Below are 18,200 nucleotides of genomic sequence, written 5' to 3'. Positions count from 1 at the left end.
CCATGCTCCCTCTAAACAGTAATTGTGCCAAATCCAATAGCACTATGCCTCTCTTTGTCACCCATCTCGATATGAATATGGAGATATTTCTCCTCCAGGTCACTAAATAACTCCTTGTCATGAGTCATGTCGAATGAAGATCCACTGTCGAAGTACCATACACTTCCCACAATTGCGACACCATGCATGCAATGAGGGAAAATTCCAATTCAAATTGAGAGGCCAAAGCCTCACCCACTGCTCCTCCTGAAGACTTCTTCTTGGACTTCTTAACGTGACAATTTGTCACAAAATGGCCCAGCTCATTACAATGAAAGAATTTCACTTTCATCGTGTCTTTCATCTTGCCTCCATGACAAGAATACAATTTGGAATGAGAAGCTTTCCGTTTCCATTTCTTCACCTTAATCCCTAAGGCACAGTTCCCTTCATCATCATTCTTTGATGAAGAGCCTTCCCTGGTGTTCCTCCTGATCTCCCTTTGCATCAAATTCGAACACAGTCATTTCCAATCTAGTAGCTTCTCTCGACCAGTGACAGAGTCTTGATAACTATGCCAAATCTTTTGGAGTCTTAAAGTAGAAAGGCTCACCATATCATCCTCGACAATTATGATTCCAACACTTCCAAGTTCATCACGAAATTGAGTGAACTTGGTTAAGTATTTTGGAATAGTCTTGCCTTTCTCCATTTTGATTTTTCAAATTATTTTCCTTCAGTGCCAATTTCCTTTCATCATTGTTGTTATGATACAGGTCTCACAATGCTTTCCACATAGCATATAAAGTTTCCTTGCCATGGAGACTTGAGACAACGTGGTCTCGAATTCCCTCAAGGATTATCCACCTCACGTTCACCACACATTTCTTCCATTTGACCAAATTCTATGCATCTAATGTTGCTGGTGTTATCACTCAGGTTGTTCCCAAAAGTTGTAAGAAAGGGAATACGGCCGAGGTAACCATAGACCAATCTTTTAGAAGCAGATTCTGGCCAATTTGTGTCTAGAGAGGGCTCTCTCTTTATAATTTAGCTTTGTCTTAAGGTATATTAGGCTAGTTATGAAGTGCAAAGGTTTGTTTTGAGTTTTGGTTGGAAGGATGGGGAGTCAATAGAACAGTGAGGTAAAACTAAAACATTTCAATCCATTGGCCATGATGGAGTCAAGAAGGATGGATTCCCAGGTTAAGTTTCTTATTAGAGAATTTATTACAGAGCAAGGTACTCAAACATGGAACAATTTTTAGGCTGGAATCTGATGGAATGGATTCAATGGGTGAAGGGCAGTTAGGAATCCTTCATCATGTTGACAGAGGGAAAATGGATGATTATCACCAAGGAGCAATTAAGAATTCCTTAGCTAATATTCAAGATGAAAGAACCAGGGGAAACAGGAGCAATTAAGAATTCACTGTTTATGCTAATTCTTGAGAAAAACATTAATAATAACAGAGATTGAACACAGAGTGCAAACAAGAAAATTTTGGGTTATTCTTTTTCCCTATTACTTAGATCATGAAATATAGATGATATAATAAACACAAAAACTATAAGACACAAGCTAGAAAAGACTTATTGATACACGAAATGATTCAAGAGTTTTGCAACATGGTCCTTAGCATCAAATCTTCATCTAGTGAGCAAAGCAAATGGTTCCAACAGCCTTTTATTCCAAAAATTGTTCAGTATTACAGTCACAGCTATGAACTTTCACCACCAACCAACCCCAAATACCTTGTTTGGGGGGGTATATATACAAAAATGTTAAGACATTGTGAAAAATATCTGATAGAAAAAAATATCTGTTGACAATTAATGTTTCATTTACATCGATAGAGACAGGAAGTCTCGAGAATAGGGAGCCAATAAATGATGCAATAAATTCATGCTGTGCTAGTTCATCCGAATTAAAGAGAAGTACTGGAGGCAGATGCTGTAAGTTGGTCTTCCAGCTGTTTTCCACTGATCCTTTGCATTGATTTTCTGCTACGGCTGGGCCTTATTTAATACTGATGTGATACACTTTAACTTGCAAGACCATGGTTCTTTTCTGTTCTGTGCATTTACAACAGATGGTGCGCAATTTTGGCTTGCCCCATGATAAGTCTACAGGATTTCTAACATGCTTTGCCACCACATTGGTCCTGGTATTTGATGTCTCTGTAGCTTCCTTAAAGTCTCATCGGGTTCTGTGTACCTGAATAAATTAGGTGGGGTGGTGAATAGATGCTTCACTTCATGCTCTATGTAAAAAAGATTTTCCAGGCTGTCATACAGGGACTGACCAGATGGAAGTGCCTTTTCTGTTGAAGTACTTGAAGATGCACTAGCTTGACTGACAGAAAATGTATTTAATTTGTGTATATAGTCCTTGTGCTTCATCAGACACTCATTATCTCCCACATGACTTGGAAAACCCTTTTGATTCAAGACTGTAAATTTGTCTGTAAAAGAGTCAATTTCTATCTGCATGTCTTGGCATCTTCTGTCCAAGTTTTGCATTAGAGTTATCATGCTTAGAACTCTCTTGACATCCAAAATGGTACCTATTCTGTCTCTGATATCTAGTGTTTCCAATTCTTCACTAGTTTTGTTATTCAAAAAATTGATTAGCGTGTTAGCTTGCTCAGGCATTTGCCCCAATACAGCTCTTGTTTTCTGAACTTCCACTTGGGCTACTTTTATCAAATCAATTTGTTCATAAATGGTCTGAATAGACTTCCATATACCACTGAGTGATTGAATGATATTGTTCCACAAGATTCCTCTGATTTCTGCCAGAGGCTTATGCAGAGAGAGATCCTTTTCTAAAGATCTCACCTTATTTTCCAATGCTTTGACTTCTCCTGTCTTTTATGCCACAGTCATTTTAGATTTATCATAGTTCTACTCAATCTTAGCCAATTTTTCTTTGAGTTTCTTTAATTCAGACACTTGGAGTTTTAACTCCATGGCTTTAATCAGCTGCTATGTGGTCATGGCTGTGCTGCTTCCTGCTGCTGTTGCTGTTGATGTTTCTCCTGTGATGATTTCTGCAGTTGATGATGCGACAGTGGAGGGTACTGCTATTATAAGTATGGGAGGGGCAGTTGTAACTACTGGAGTTACTTGATGTGGCTGGGAGGTCGATACTCCTTGCTTTTCTTGTATTGCTTTCTCCAATTCCTGCTCTGTCTCAGTTAACCTTTCATTCAACCTCATGAGCAGGTCCATCATGTCCTCCTCAGATTTCTTCTGCACAATATCTGTTGTCTGTGGATGCATAGAAGGAGGCATCTTGAGCTGTTTCCTGAGGGCAGCAATTTCCTCTTCCTTCTTCCTTATTAATTATTTTATGCCCTTGGCATCCTTGGGATCATGTCCCAGTTCAATGATAATATCCTCCAAAGATTTTATCCTTTTGTCCTTTGTTAGAGAGGAAGCTTTCTCTAATTCTAGCTGAGCAGAGGTGTTCTCCAATGAATTTTGCAATTTCTGAGCCAACATTGCCTTGTCAGCTAGTGTAGAATACACCATTTCTCCTATTTGTTTGTGCAGTTCAATCTGATCTATTGGGTGAATGTCCTTAGCCAAGACCTCCATATTTGTCCTTATATAATCAGCTGCTGATTGTGGTTGCTGTACCTTGGGTTTGAAGTAGCTCATGATCATTTTGCCCTCCTTTATATCATATGAAGACATCAATCTCTGATGTTTTGTGGGGGGCATTTCGAGATATTGCTCATAAATTTGTAGCCTCAATGGATCATTTCTAGCCTTAATCTCTGTGAATGTTCTTTTGACATCAGAGCTCTACTTGCTTGGTGGCCTTGTGGATGAAACTTCCACACTGTGCTGCCTTTCCAGCTCTTGCCTGTGTGAGCTGACTGATGTATCAATCACTGGGGAGGTATGTGGGCTGGTTGCCCTCTCACTTCTTAGGCTTTCTAATGTTTCTTCAATGATTTCCTCTTCAGATAGAGGATTTAGTCTTTGCCTCTTGGGACTTGGCTATTTTACAGGTCCACTGATGGGTGTGGCCTCTTCTCTGTCCCTTTTCTTACCTTTTTCCTCATTGAGAGGAGTCTGCAGTGCTAGTATCTCTAGTACTTTGGTCTTTACTGGAGGAATTTCATCCTGCTGATCTGTCATTTCTTGCTGCTCTGTGCCTACCACCTCCTTTCCCTTTGAAGAACTTGAGATTGGTATGCTAGCCCCTTGTATGGGTTGCTTTGAAGTCGCGGTAGAAGATGTACCACTCCCGTTTGCTGAGGCAGCTTGAATGATACCTGTCCAAAAGAGTCCAGGTCAAGGGTCTTTTCTAAATCTTTCATAGCTTTTTCCATTTTTTGTTGCCGAGTAAGTTCTTCTACTAATGTACCCTCTATCCATTCATCCTGATTGGCATATTGTTCTACCTTAGGGATCCTATGATGATTGTAAGCGGACAACCGATTTTTCACTTTTCTTTCACTTATAAAGCCATATGGGTCATATGGTACCCACCAGAAGATTTTATTCAATTTAAGCTCTTCCCCTAATATTTTATCAGCATCTTCCCATGCTTCTCTTTTGTTAATGATAAAGGGGCCTAATTGGTTTCTTATCCTCAGCTGAGCCTTCTTTCTGACATTACAAAAGTGAGTAAAATTTGCATTAATAAGTTGCCTAAAATACTCCTGAGCAAATAGTCTCATAGGCACATATTTTGGCAGTTTATAGGGGCACAACTCACAGCCATATATCCTGATCTCAGTGCGGTCCTGGTAGAAGTACCAGTCACCTATCCTGTAGTTCTTGGAGAGTTGTAAAATTTTCCTTATGTCACCAGAGAGCCTAGGAGGAGGGGCCCCTATTAATAGAGTGGAAGCAGGATGTTTGAACAGGTCAGTGAATTCACAGTAAGTATAAGGGGTATCAGCAATTCTGTGGAAGACAGAGGTCCAAAAGATTACAGACCTCCTCTCTCCTTTGGCATCCAATTTTCTGATGGGAAATATAAAAATGTCTGGGTGGTAGTACAACAACAGATGATATATGAAACTTGTGTATTTAAACACTCCTTCTCTTTCCAAATTCATAAATTGACCATGGATTTTGTCAGCAATGAAAGAGGCATAGTCATACTTAATAGCACGGGGCTATCCAGGAGTGAAGGTAGATAGCAGAACGAGGACCGTTTCATCCACAAATTCATTGGACATGAATCCCAAGATCACTGATATCATGTCAAGAATAATTCTTCCAACTTCATTGAACTAGACATGTAAATAAGGAGGAGGACCTTGGGGCTGGCAATCTGGTTTCATGAAAATCTTAGCAATTCAGCCTATTTCTGTAGTGGATCGTTAAGAGCCTTGCTCAAGCAAAAGTCCCATGGTCAGAGGAGCAAGAGGTTGAACTGGATGGAATTCTATCATTTCATTGATAGAATCAACAGTTATGTGGAAAAGAACAACTTGTGAAGGAGAGATGACTGCCTTACTGACAGGGTCATAATTTGCACAGCAGTGACGAACAATATCTAGGAATATATTGACTGAGGAAAGGTAATACCTGGGGATATTGGATTCCCATATTCCATAGATATCAAAATTGTCCAAATGACTGTTTCTGATTAGGCAGAAAGTTTGCAAATGATTTTGTATACCAATTGGGTCTTGTATCTGGAAATCTCTGTCAGCCAAGGGTAAATGATGCTGGTCTGTATGAGGTGCATTGAGAGGAGCAACATTGAGGGCAACCAGGGCTGCCATAGTTCAATTGTCTGTGCTTTTTAATTCGGAGTTTGAAATTTTGTAGAAAAAAGGTAACAAAGTAGTTTTGGTGTATTTATATGAGAGCTATAGACAGAATTCAGCTTGAAATTCGGCGCCTTGGGTATAATTTACAGAGGAAAACCAAAAATACAGTTTCGGGAGGTAAGACGGGGTAAATACCTGTTTTCTAGAGGCGACCGAGTGTATTTTGCAAGTTGGACGATGAATTGCCAAGCGAGATGTTGGATTATGCTGGTTGGGGTAGTGGACTGGAGCTCTGGTAGCAGCTTGGATGTAATTTGCATGCAACCAGACGTATTTTACATGAAAACAATGCTTAGAAAAATGGACGAAAATGACACTTTTTCGCGTGTTTAACAAAATTTTGGCTTTGGGAGGCTTTTGGCGCTTTTGGTTGGATTATGTCAGCATGACGGGATAGTTTGTCGCGTAGCAGATGGTATGGAAGGGTGATGTGGCGATGACGTGGTGATGACATCAGCAGGCGAGGTCAACAGGAGGGCGGTAAGCAGTATCGGCCTGCACCACTTATCGGCTAAGGTGGTTTTGGGTGGAGGGACCACGAGCATGCCGAAAGGGCACCGTGTGTCCCTCGTACAACAGGAATACTGCCGGCTCCCCGAGCGGTAATCTTTGGAAGGGAAGGGCTGTGCGATATAATCGCAGGCCGTTGGATGAGAAGGCCCGGATCCAACGGCTGGCGGTCAATGGTATATGGCGGAGGTTCAAATAGTGTGGGCCCAACATAATTAAATAATGTTTTTACTGTGGGCAGGTATGATTGGTTTGTGGGACCTTTGGTTAAGTTATTAATCAACCGGATGTTGATTAACTATTTAAATGGCGCGGTAATGGGTTATTAAAAGGTTTGCAAGGTTGTTGGTTAATCAAATAATGTGGGGTTAATTGACTCCAAAATCATGCGCGGGGATGGTTATTTTATGGTTCCTGATGAACCTATAATTCCAACAGAATTAAGAGGTATAGCTATAGTTAGCTGGGGCGAGATATTAAATTTTTCGGGGATTTTTCATATATTTATATAATACGGGGGGGAACAAATTATATAGGAATTATATACTAAAGTTAAGGTTAATATGAAAATTAATATATGTAAAGAATAAGTGCTAGGTTACAATGTTCTAACAACTTAGGCTTAGGAGAAAGCAGGGATTTTTTACACAAGAAATGTGGCTTCTTTGCCTAAGCAAAATAGAGTTTTACTCAGGCTTTTTCATGAAATGGAGTGATTTAGGAGTATTGAGCGGATCTCAATGTCCTTGGGGGGAATTAATAAATGTTTTCTGGGAGAAATGGGAGGGGAAATTAGATATGCACCATCTGTTTTGTAGCCAAACAAACTCCATTGTACTTATGATATCAAATGAGATGAACTTCTTGAGAAACAAAGACTAATTATAACCATGCTTTTGCAACACCAAAACTGCCTACCTAGCCTACTATACCTATCATTTTTTCTTCCTTGCACATGGATGCACTTGGACTAGCAAACCCTTGCTTTCTTCTTTTCTTTTGACTGCAATCCTATCTAAGTCTGCCCTTATTTCTTCAAAGGGCTCAGATTTAAGAGTTGATCTCCTTTGCTTCTCTACCTAACTTCTTATCTGCCGAGATTGAACTGTTTGGATAGATTTTATTCTCTATCTCTAAAACAAGAAATTTAAACATGAAGTGGCCAAGATTAAGCTATTTGGTCATCCATCAACTGTGGCAAGAGTCAACAAATTGCACACAAAGAAATTCTTTGCAAACACAGAATAGTAGTGGCATTTTGGACTAGCACACTTTCCTGGTCCTTTTTTTGGGGTTCATTTCTTTTCTTTTTGACCATTTCATTCTTTTTTCCCTTTGATTTTACTTTTAGGGCATACCCTCTTTGTATTTTTTAAGCTTTTTGATCTTTTCAAAATATGGAACCTTTGCAGCAAGGAAATGATGAACATATTTGGGATTTTACCAGTCAATCATGAAATATGACACCTATTGGTATAGGAGCATAACACTGGCTCCACTTGGGGATGGCTTTTCCTGGTGAAAAGTCAAGAATAGCAGGTCAGATGGCCTTATGTTCAATTCTTGCTGTATTCTCAAATCTTGCTTTGCTGCGAACAAACTATATAGAGGACCATGTAAAATGTAGACATCTCTTTATGAGCTAATGCAAACATTTGTACTTCTGTTTTGGATAATTTGTTTGAATGTTTGTTCTCATATTTGCAGCCCCAATTCTTCTTCTTCAACTTTTGTTTAAACCGAAAAGATAACACAAAAAGGTGGTAAAGTTCCTTGACTTCTTCTTAAAATTTCCTACATATTCCTTCCCATTTTATTGTTGTAATATACTGCAAAAACTAAACATTCTTATGTACAAGTTAGAGTCCCGACATATTTAACAAATTGGATCAAAATAATGCTTCAACATCTGACCATTAACTAGTCCATCTTCTACTTCTGTACCATCCAGGCTTTTCAAAAAGTAAGTATTGTTTCCTTGTGAGGCCTGAATAACAAAAGGTCCCTTCCAGAGGAAGTCAAACTTCCCATGTTTTCCTTTATCTTCCCTTCTGGAATCCCATTTCAGAACTCTATCTCCTATGAAAAAATCCTCTGCCTTGGTCCTCTTGTCAAATATCTTCTTAAGTTTTTCTTCTAGCACCTGAGATCTGTGAAATACCTCCTCTCTAGTCTGCTGCAAATGTATAGTCTGATTTATTCTTCTCTAGATGTCATCGGACTGTACCTGGAATTCATGCAATAATCTCATTACAAGTATTCCCAAGGAGGAAATAAATACAGCCTCCATACCATATACAAGCTCATATGGACTAGTCCCAATGGATCTCTTGGTAGTTAACCTGTGTGCCCATAATGCATTTATGAGCTTCTTATGCCAATTTTTCTTGTTTTGTTCCAACACTTTCTTAATGATATTCATGAGGCTTTTATTGGATGACTCAACTAGACCATTACCTTGGGGGTAATAGGCTGTGGAATGGTCTAAGGTAATATGGTATTTGTGATAGAAATTGATCATTCTCTTGGATTTAAAAGCAGCAGCATTGTCTGTTATAATCTTTTCAGGACAGCCAAATCTTGATAGGATGTTGGTCTCTAGGAATTGCAAGACTACTGAATCATTGGCTTGTCTACAAGGGATGGCTTCTATCCACTTGGTAAAATAGTTAGTAGCTTTCAGAATCCATTTATGCTGGCCAGAAGAGGGAGGGTGAATTTCCCCAATGAAATATAAACCCTATTGCTGAAATGGTCTTTCAGTGGAAACTGGTCTAAGGGGTAAAGGCAGAAGTTTCCTCTTGCCTTCAAAGATTTGACATTTATGGTAAGCAACAACAAACTTTTTTACATCAACAAACAAAGTGGGCCAGTAAAATCCAGCCCTCAAGATTTTATCAGCAGTTGATTTCTAATACAAATGTCCACCATAGTCCCCTGCATGAAATTCTTTGAGCACTTTGTCAGTTTCATCTTTAATTAGACAATTTAGTAGAACACCTTCATGATTTTTCCAAAAGAGAACACCATATAAAATACAAAACTTTAAAGATTTCATTTTTATAAACCTTTTCTTTGTTCTAGATAACCCTGGAGGAGCCTGCAAGTTTAACAATACATAACAGATATCAGCATACCAAGGTGATTCTGGGAAGGCTTGGCTGATTTGTGGAATCGCCATCTCCTGTTTGTTATCCAGTTCATGAATATCTAGGGCTTGGAAATTGGTTTCAGTCAAGAGTTTAGCCAATCCCTATCCTTTTATGAGCTTTGTAGGTTTTATCTCAATATCATACTCTAATATAGTAGCAATCCATTTACCTCTTTTGCCTTCAATCCCTTCTTGGGTCAGGATATCTTTGACAACAGTGCTTGGCACATAAGCTATTATATGAGAGTATAATATATAGACTTTGAAATCTTTGATGGCTTTCACAAGTGCAAAATCTTGTTTTTCCATGATTGGGTATTTTAGAGGTGCATCCCTCAGTGATTTGCTAAATAAGGCTATGGGTTTTTCACATCCTTGATCATCTTTCGGTAGCAAAACAACAGCAATAGTGTGTTCAGATGCAAATGAAAATATAATGAAGTCTCTGTCGAATTTTGGGCTTGTGAGGACTGGTGTTTTGGTTAAGGATATCTTGATTTCTTCAAATGCCTTTTTGGCTTCTAATGTCCATTTGACCTTGGAATCCTTTTTCAGCATATTATTCAACAATCTTATTAATTCAGCCAAGTTGGGTATGAATCTTCTTAGAAAATTAATTTTCCCTTGGAAAGCTTGGAGTTCCTTGACATTTCTGGGATGTGGTATTTGTAAGATGGCTTGTATTCTGTCAGGGTCAATCTTGATGCCATCTCTTGAAATTATGTGACCTAAAATTTTGCCTTCTTCTAGGTCAAATAGTGACTTTTTTGGATTCAGTGATATACCATATTTTCTGTAGGTTAAAAACACTTGTCTGAGATGATCTAGGTGTCGCTGATTTGATTTGGAAAATACAGTGAGATCATCTAAATATATGACTAAAAAATCATGAATTTCTTTAGCAAAAGCTATGTCCATTGCACGTTGGAAGGTTGCCCCTGCATTTTTGAGTCCAAATGGAATTTTCACATATTTGAAAGTTCCCTACGGAGTTGTAAAAGTAATTTGTTCTTGATCATCAGGGTGAACCAAAATCTAGTTGAAGCTTGAAAACCCATCTAACAGTGAAATTCTAGAGGCTCCTAGTACCCTTTGTAAAATGTGGTCCATCTTGGGTAAGGGGTAGTGATCTTTTAAAGAGACTTTGTTTAGATTCCTCAAATCAACACACAGTGTGATCTCTCCTATTTTCTTTCTAGTGGGCACTAAATTGGAGATCCATTCTGAAAATCTGATGGGTGCAATTATCCCAGCTTCATACATTCTTTTGACTTCTTTTTCAATTAGAGGGAGGAGTACAGGGTTGATCCTTCTGAGTTTTTGCTTGAAAGGTTTTTGATTTTGTTTGAGGGGTATTGTACGCTGAATTATAGAAGTATCGTAGGATTTGAGATCTTCATAGCTCCATGCAAAAACGTCCTGAAATTCTTTGAAGAGTTCAATTTATTTCATCTTTTGGTCAGGAGGAAATGCTTTGGATAATTTTATCATTTTAAGATTTTGTTCGGTCCCTATGTTACAGTCTTCGATTTCTGCGTTTAAAGGCTGCATTTTGGGTTTCCTTGGGATATCATTAGAATAAAAAATGTCTTCTAGAGGAGTTAATCCTGTGGGTAAAAAATTGTCTTTTAAATCAATAACTTCAAATTCTCCTCCAATAGTTTCATCAAAGTCTATTTCTTTCAGCTCTTGCAATTCTTTGCCAGTAAATTTTGTTGGATGTAATATTTGATTTGTTGTTTTAGCTGAAATGTGTGTTTCAACTTTTTCTATTTGGTCAACTTCACAAACAGTGCGTGTGTCTATATTGGTGCTAGAAAATTCTTCTTTCAGGGTCAGGAAATTATTAATCTGAGTGTCATTATCAAATACTCGCCAATTTTTTATATTGTTTGGTACAGTTGGCCTGTGTTTAATTTCAGCTGTAAAATGATGATTAGGCTCAAATGGAAGTTTACAAGTGCTAGAAAATGTTTCCAAACTATGAGCATGCAAATTGTGTTTCCTTGAAATTTTGGCACGCTGAGTTTCAAGAAAGGTATTGACTATTTCAATCACTGCTCCTCTATAAGACCTTAATCTAAGATTATTTGTGAGGAAGTTTCCTTTCATTTGTTGAATAACTAAATCAGAGTCTCCTAAAATTGATACTCTAACTGCCCCTAAGCTTTTGATCACTTTGAGTCCTAGCAGGAGGGCTTCATATTCAGCCATGTTATTAGTGCATCTGAAATTCAACCTATATGCATATCCTTCAGCATGATCATTTTCCATGTTATGTATCCAAATTCCTACTCCAGCTCCTAGTTTATTGACAGATCCATCAAATTCTAAATACCAAAGGATTTCTTGGTTACAGCTAGTATCAGGGATCTTAGAAATTTGCTTACTAGGCAGATTTGGATCTTCAGTTTCATGTGGTTTCCCTTGAGTGTCTGATATAACAATTTTTTGAGAAATTTCTTGGGTTTGGGCAATAGGTTTTTTATTTATGATCTCTTCTTGTTCAAGTGCTAAAACCTTGCCATGAGTTGGAGGGTAAATTTCAGCATTGTATAGGATAAAAGAGTCCATATCAGAGTGCCTGGAATAGATGGGAAAATTCTGGGCTTTCTCCTGGTTACTGACCACGTATTTCATCAAAGTTTCTCGGTACAATCTCTTTGGCTGGCCAAACACTGAAATTGTGGCATATGACATGTCCAGCTGTAAAGATCCTTGGAGCTTTGTACCCCAAGATCTGGACAACAACATGCCATATTTTGGTGGAATATCAGCTACCACTACATCCATTAAAATTGTCTTAGCAGGGTATTGAACTAGTGATACACATATATCTTTGATCAATCCTAGACATTTGACCTAGCTTGAATCAAAAGATAACAAGTCCTTATATGGCTTGGAGATATCTAGGTCCAACTTTTCCATTACATATTTTGGCATTAAATTATGGGAAGCTCCAGAATCAAACATTGCATTGTGCAGTACTTTGTCATGAATATTCAGACTAACATAGAAAGGAGAGACCCCTCCCTCTGCTGATTTACCATTTACTTTAGGGCCAAAAATTAATTCTAGTTGATCATCAAGGACATTCACTGCATCTCTGTTTTCAGAAATTTGAAGTGATCTGCTGATTTGTTCTCTATAGACATCATGCCTAGCCAATTCTGACAATGGAATTGCTATTTTTAACTTGCCTATTTCGGTCTCAAGGTTAAAAGGTTTTTCTGTTTGGGTTTTGTCATTTCGGGCAGCGAAATTTTCTTTTTCAGCCGTTTTTTCAGTGTTTTTTCTCTTATCAGGAGCAGTGTTGTGGGGTGAAGCTGCTTCTATGTCAATTTCTGCAGGTTCTCCTACAATTTCTTTGGAAGAAACAAAAGCTGAAGACTATTTATTAGGTTGTTGATTGTCTGATATATCTTCAACTGTAGGACTATTTGGGTAAGGAACTATTTTAGGAGGAGTTTGCATAGGAGGGTTCTTCACTTTAGGTCTGCTAGATTGTTTAGTTTATTTCTGTTTATTCTTATCAGGGACATCTATTCTCTTGATTCCGAGATTATATTGCTTGTGAACTTCATAGATGGCAGTATCATATCCTTCTCTAAAATTGAATGACTCACCTGATTGGATTTGAAACTGATTAAGAGTGTGAGCCTCTTGGTCTTCTTGCGTTAGGAAAATTTGTTGTTCACTATTAAGCCCCATTAAGTTAATCTGGGTGTCTTCTGTTGGTTCACTAGAATTTGAAGCTTCAGCATAGTTTTCTTGGAATGGAGGTCTAATGTTTTGGTCAGGACCAACCTTTCCAGTATTGGGATTCTGATTCTTTCTGAAATTTGGGTTTCTTCCTGCGTTGTTCTGTTGACCACCCCAAGGGGACTTCCTCTCAATTGTTTCTACCCTATCACCAATTCTGTCCATTCCTTTGATGATAGCATCTAATTTCTGCTCAAATGTAGAAGGTTCTTCTTTGATGGGTATCGTTCTTTTAGCTCTAGCTCGAGCTCGTTTAGAAATCATGTTGGCTTCAACACTGACAGCTATACTCTGCATGTCTTCTAGGCTACGGGGAGCTCTTTCCCTAAGCTGATATGCCATGTCAGAATCAAATCCATCAGGGAATTTGATTAATGCCAAGTCTAGTGGAGGCCTAAGATTATGAGGAATAGCATGGTATACATTGTTGAATCTGGTGCAGTAATCTTGAACAGTTTCTTCTAGACCTCTCTTTAAGTTTTCATATTCGGATAAAATGTGGAGGGGATCTTTTTCCTTTTCCCATATATTTAAGAAAGTCTGAAAAAAGGGATTCCGAATCAGCAATAGTGTTTGCAGGGAGTGCTCTAAATGAGGTTCTAACATCTCCTATTAAGCTTTGGACAAAAAATTTCATTCTGCAATAATCATCATCAATCTCATAGTTTTCAAAATAATCCATCATTTTCTTGGTGTGTTGTTGAGTTGTGTAAGTGCCAATACCATCAAAATAAGTGATTTTGCTTTGATAATCCTAAGGCATAGCCCCTAGATTTGCAGGCAAATGCAAGGGAGCATATCAGTTTTCCATATTTACAGAAGTAAGTGTAACAGCTGGGAGAGCAGGAACACTAGTTGAAATATGTGCAGTGGATGGGGGAGTGGAAAAGATGGTTTGAAGTGCTGATGGTGAACTAGGGGAAGCAACATTAATGGTAGAAAGGACTAATGCTTTTGCAAGAGTAAGCTCAGATTGGGTAAGGTTCTGCTGGCTTTTAAGGTGCTTAGGAATCAGGCTAGGATTTTGGAACACAGGTGGAGGATTTGGATCTGGATTTGATCTAGTGTAACGGATTTTCTTCTTCAGAGCCAGCTTCTAAATATATTTTTGGTTTTTCTTGAAATATTTGAGAGGTACAACTTTAACAGTATCTTGCTAGGAAGTTTTTTAAATATGGGAGTTTTGAATTTTCCTGAAGATCTGTTAAAACAAGGAACTGATCAAGTATTTAAGACAGCTATTCAACGCCTAAAACTAGACTGGAGATAGACTGAAGCGGATTTTATTTACTCCTACAATTGCATAGCAAAAGTAGTTTCAAAGGCTACCTAGCTAACTTCAAGCTCCATCTATAGCTTTAAATAAACAAAAATCAATAACAAAAAATTATTCAGGTCCCCAGTGGAGTCACCAATGATGTTATCACTCAGGTTGTTCCCAAAAGTTGTAAGAAAGGGAATACGGCCGAGGTAACCACAGACCAATCTTTTAGAAGCAAATTCTAGCCAATCTACGTCCAGAGAGGGCTCTCTCTTTATAATTTAGCTTTTTTTTAAGGTATATTAGGCTAGTTATGAAATACAAAGGTTTGTTTTGAGTTTTGGTTGGAAGGATGGGGAGTCAATAGAACAGTGAGGTAAAACTGAAACATTTCAGTCCATTGGGCATGATGGAGTCAACAAGGGTGGCTTCCTGGGTTAAGTTTCTTATCAGAGAATTTATTACGGAGCAAGGTACTCAAACATGGAACAATTTTTAGGCTGGAATGTGATGGAATGGAGTCAATGGGTGAAGGGCAGTTAAGAATCCTTCATCATGTTGACAAAGGAAAAATGGATGATTATCGCCAAGGAGCAATTAAGGATTCCTTAGCTAATATTCAAGATGAAAGAACCCGGGGAAACAGGAGCAATTAAGAATTCACTGTTTATGCTAATTCTTGAGGAAAATATTAATAATAACAGAGGTTGAACACAGAGTGCAAACAAGCAAATTCTAGGTTATTCTTTTTCCCTATTACTTAGATCATGAAATATAGATGATATAATAAACACAGAAACTGTAAGACACAAGTTAGAAAAGACTTATTGATACACAAAATGATTCAAGAGTTCTGCAACATGCTCCCTAGCATCAAATCTTCATCCAGTGAGCAAAGTGAATGGTTCCAACAACCTTTTATTCCAAAAATTGTCCAGTATTACAGTCACAGCTATGAACTTTCACCACCAACCAATCCCAAATACCTAGTCTGGGAGGTTATTTATACAAAAATGTTAAGACATTGTGAAAAATATCTGATAGAAACAAATATCTGTTGACAATTAATGTTTCATTTACATCGATAGAGACAGGCAGTCTCGAGAACAGGGAGCCAATAAATGATGCAATAAATTCATGATGTGCTACTTGATCTGAATTAAAGAGAAGTACTGGAGGTAGATGCTATAAGTCGGTCTTCCAGTTGTTTTCCACTGATCCTATGTGCTGATTTTCTACTATGGATGGGCCTTCTTTAATGCTGATGTGATACGCTTTAACTTGCAAGACCTTGGTTCTTTTCTGTTCTGCGCATTTACAACAAATGGTGCGCAATTTTGGCTTGCCACATGATAAGTCTATAGGATTTCTACCATGCTTTGCCACCACTCTAGTCCTGGTATTTGATGTCTCTGTAGCTTTCTTAAAGTCTCATCGGTTTCTGTGTACCTGAAGAAATTAGGTGGGGTGGTGAACAGATGCTTCACTTCATGCTCTATGTAAAAATGATTTTCCAGGCTGTTATACAGGGATTGGCCAGATGGAAGTACCTTTTCTGTTGAAGTACTTGAATATGCACTAGCTTGATTGAAAGAAAATGTATTTAATTTGTGTCTATAGTCCTTGTGTTTCATCAGATGCTCATTATATCCCACAAGACTTGGCAAACCCTTTTGATTCAAGACTATAAATTTGTCTGTAAAAGAGTCAATTTCTATCTGCATGTCTTGGCATCTTCTGTCCAAGTTTTTCATTAGAGTTCTCATGGTTAGAACTCTCTTGACATATAGAATGATACCTATTCTGTCTCTAATATCTAGTGCTGCCAGTTCTTCACTAGTTTTTTTATTCAAAAAATTGATTAGCCTGTTAGCTTGCTCAGGCATTTGCCCCAATACAGCTCTTGTTTTCCGAACTTCCACTTGGGCTACTTTTATCAAATCAATTTGTTCATAAATGGTCTGAATAGACCTCCATATACCACTGAGTGATTGAATGATGTTGCTCCACAGGATTCCTCTGATTTCTGCTAGAGGCTTATGCAGAGAGAGATCCTTTTCTAAAGATCTCACCTTATTTTCCAATGCTTTGAATTCTCTTGTCTCTTCTGCCACAGTCATTTTAGATTTATCATAGTTCTGCTCAATCTTAGCTAGTTTTTCTTTGAATTGCTTTAATTCAGATACTTGGAGTTCTAACTCCTCCATGGATTTAATCAGTTGCTCCGTGGTCATGGCTGTACTGCTTCCTGCTGCTATTGATGTTGATGTTGCTCCTGTGATGATTTCTGCAATTGATGATGGGATAGTGGAGGGTACTGCTGTTATAAGTTTGGAAGGGGCAGTTGTAACTGCTGGAGTTACTTGAGGTGGCTGGGAGGTCGACACTCCCTGCTTTTCTTGTAATGCTTTCTCCAATTCCTGCTCTGTCTCAGTTAACCTTTCATTCAACCTCATGAGCAGGTCCATCATGTCCTCCTTGGATTTCTTTTGCACAACATCTCCTATCTGTGGATGCATTGAAGGAGGCATCTTGAGCTATTTCCTGAGGGCAACAATGTCCTCTTCCTTATTCCTTATAAATGCTTTTATGCCCTTGGCTTCTTTGGGATCATGTCCCAGTTCAATGATAATATCCTCCAAAGATTTTATCCTATTTTCCTTTGCCAGAGGGGAAGCTTTCTCTAATTCTAGCTGAGCAGAGGTGTTCTCCAATAAATTTTGCAATTTATAAGCCAACATTGCCTTGTCAGCTAGTGCAGAATACACCATTTCTCCTGTTTGTTTGTGCAGCTCAATCTGATCTATTGGGTGAATGTCCTTGGCCAAGACCTCCAGATTTGTCCTTATATAATCAGTTGCTGATTGTGGTTGCTGTACCTTAGGTTTGAATTAGCTCATGATCATTTTTCCCTCCTTTATATCATATGCAGACATCAATCTCTGCTGTTTTGCGAGGGCCATCTTGAGATATTGGTCATAAATTTGTAGCCTCAATGGATCATTTCTAGCCTTAATCTTTGTGAATGTTCTTTTGACATCAGAGGTCTGCTTGCTTGGTGGACTTGTGGATGAAACTTCCACAATATGCTACCTTTCCAGCTCTTTCCTGTGTGAGCTGACTGATATATCAATCACTGGGGAGGTTCGTAGGCTACTTGCCCGCTCACTTCTTAGGCTTTCTAATGTTTCTTCAATGATTTCCTCTTCAGATAGAGGATTTAGTCTTTGCCTCTTGGCACCTGGCTGTTCTGTAGGTCCACTGATGGGTGTGGCCTCCTCTCTGTCCCTTTTCTTACCTTTTTCCTCATCAAGAGGAGTCTGCAGTGTTGTTATCTCTAGTGCTTTGCTCTGTATTGAAGGAATTTCCTCCTGTTGATCTGTCATTTCTTACTTCTCTGTACCTGCCACCTCCTTGCCCTTTGAAGAACTTGTGATTGGTATGTTGGCCCCTTGTATGGGTTGTTGTGAAGTCTCTGTAGAAGATGTACCCACTCCTGTTTGCTGAGGCAGCTTGAAAGATACCTATCCAAAAGAGTCCAGGTCAAGGGTCTTTTCTAAATCTTTCATAGCTTGTTCCATTTTTTGTTTCCGAGTAAGTTCTTCTACTAATGTACCATCTATCCATTCATCCTGATTGGCATATTGTTCTACCTCAGGGATCCTATGATGATTGTAAGCGGATAGTTGGTTTTTCACTTTTCTTTCACTTATAAAGCCATTTGGGTCATATG

The sequence above is a fragment of the Pinus tabuliformis genome, chromosome 6, assembly GCF_031772625.1.
Source record: "Pinus tabuliformis cultivar Carrire ecotype Pingquan chromosome 6, CPIR1, whole genome shotgun sequence".
Lineage (NCBI taxonomy): Eukaryota > Viridiplantae > Streptophyta > Pinopsida > Pinales > Pinaceae > Pinus > Pinus tabuliformis.
This window is presented reverse-complemented; position numbering follows the sequence as displayed.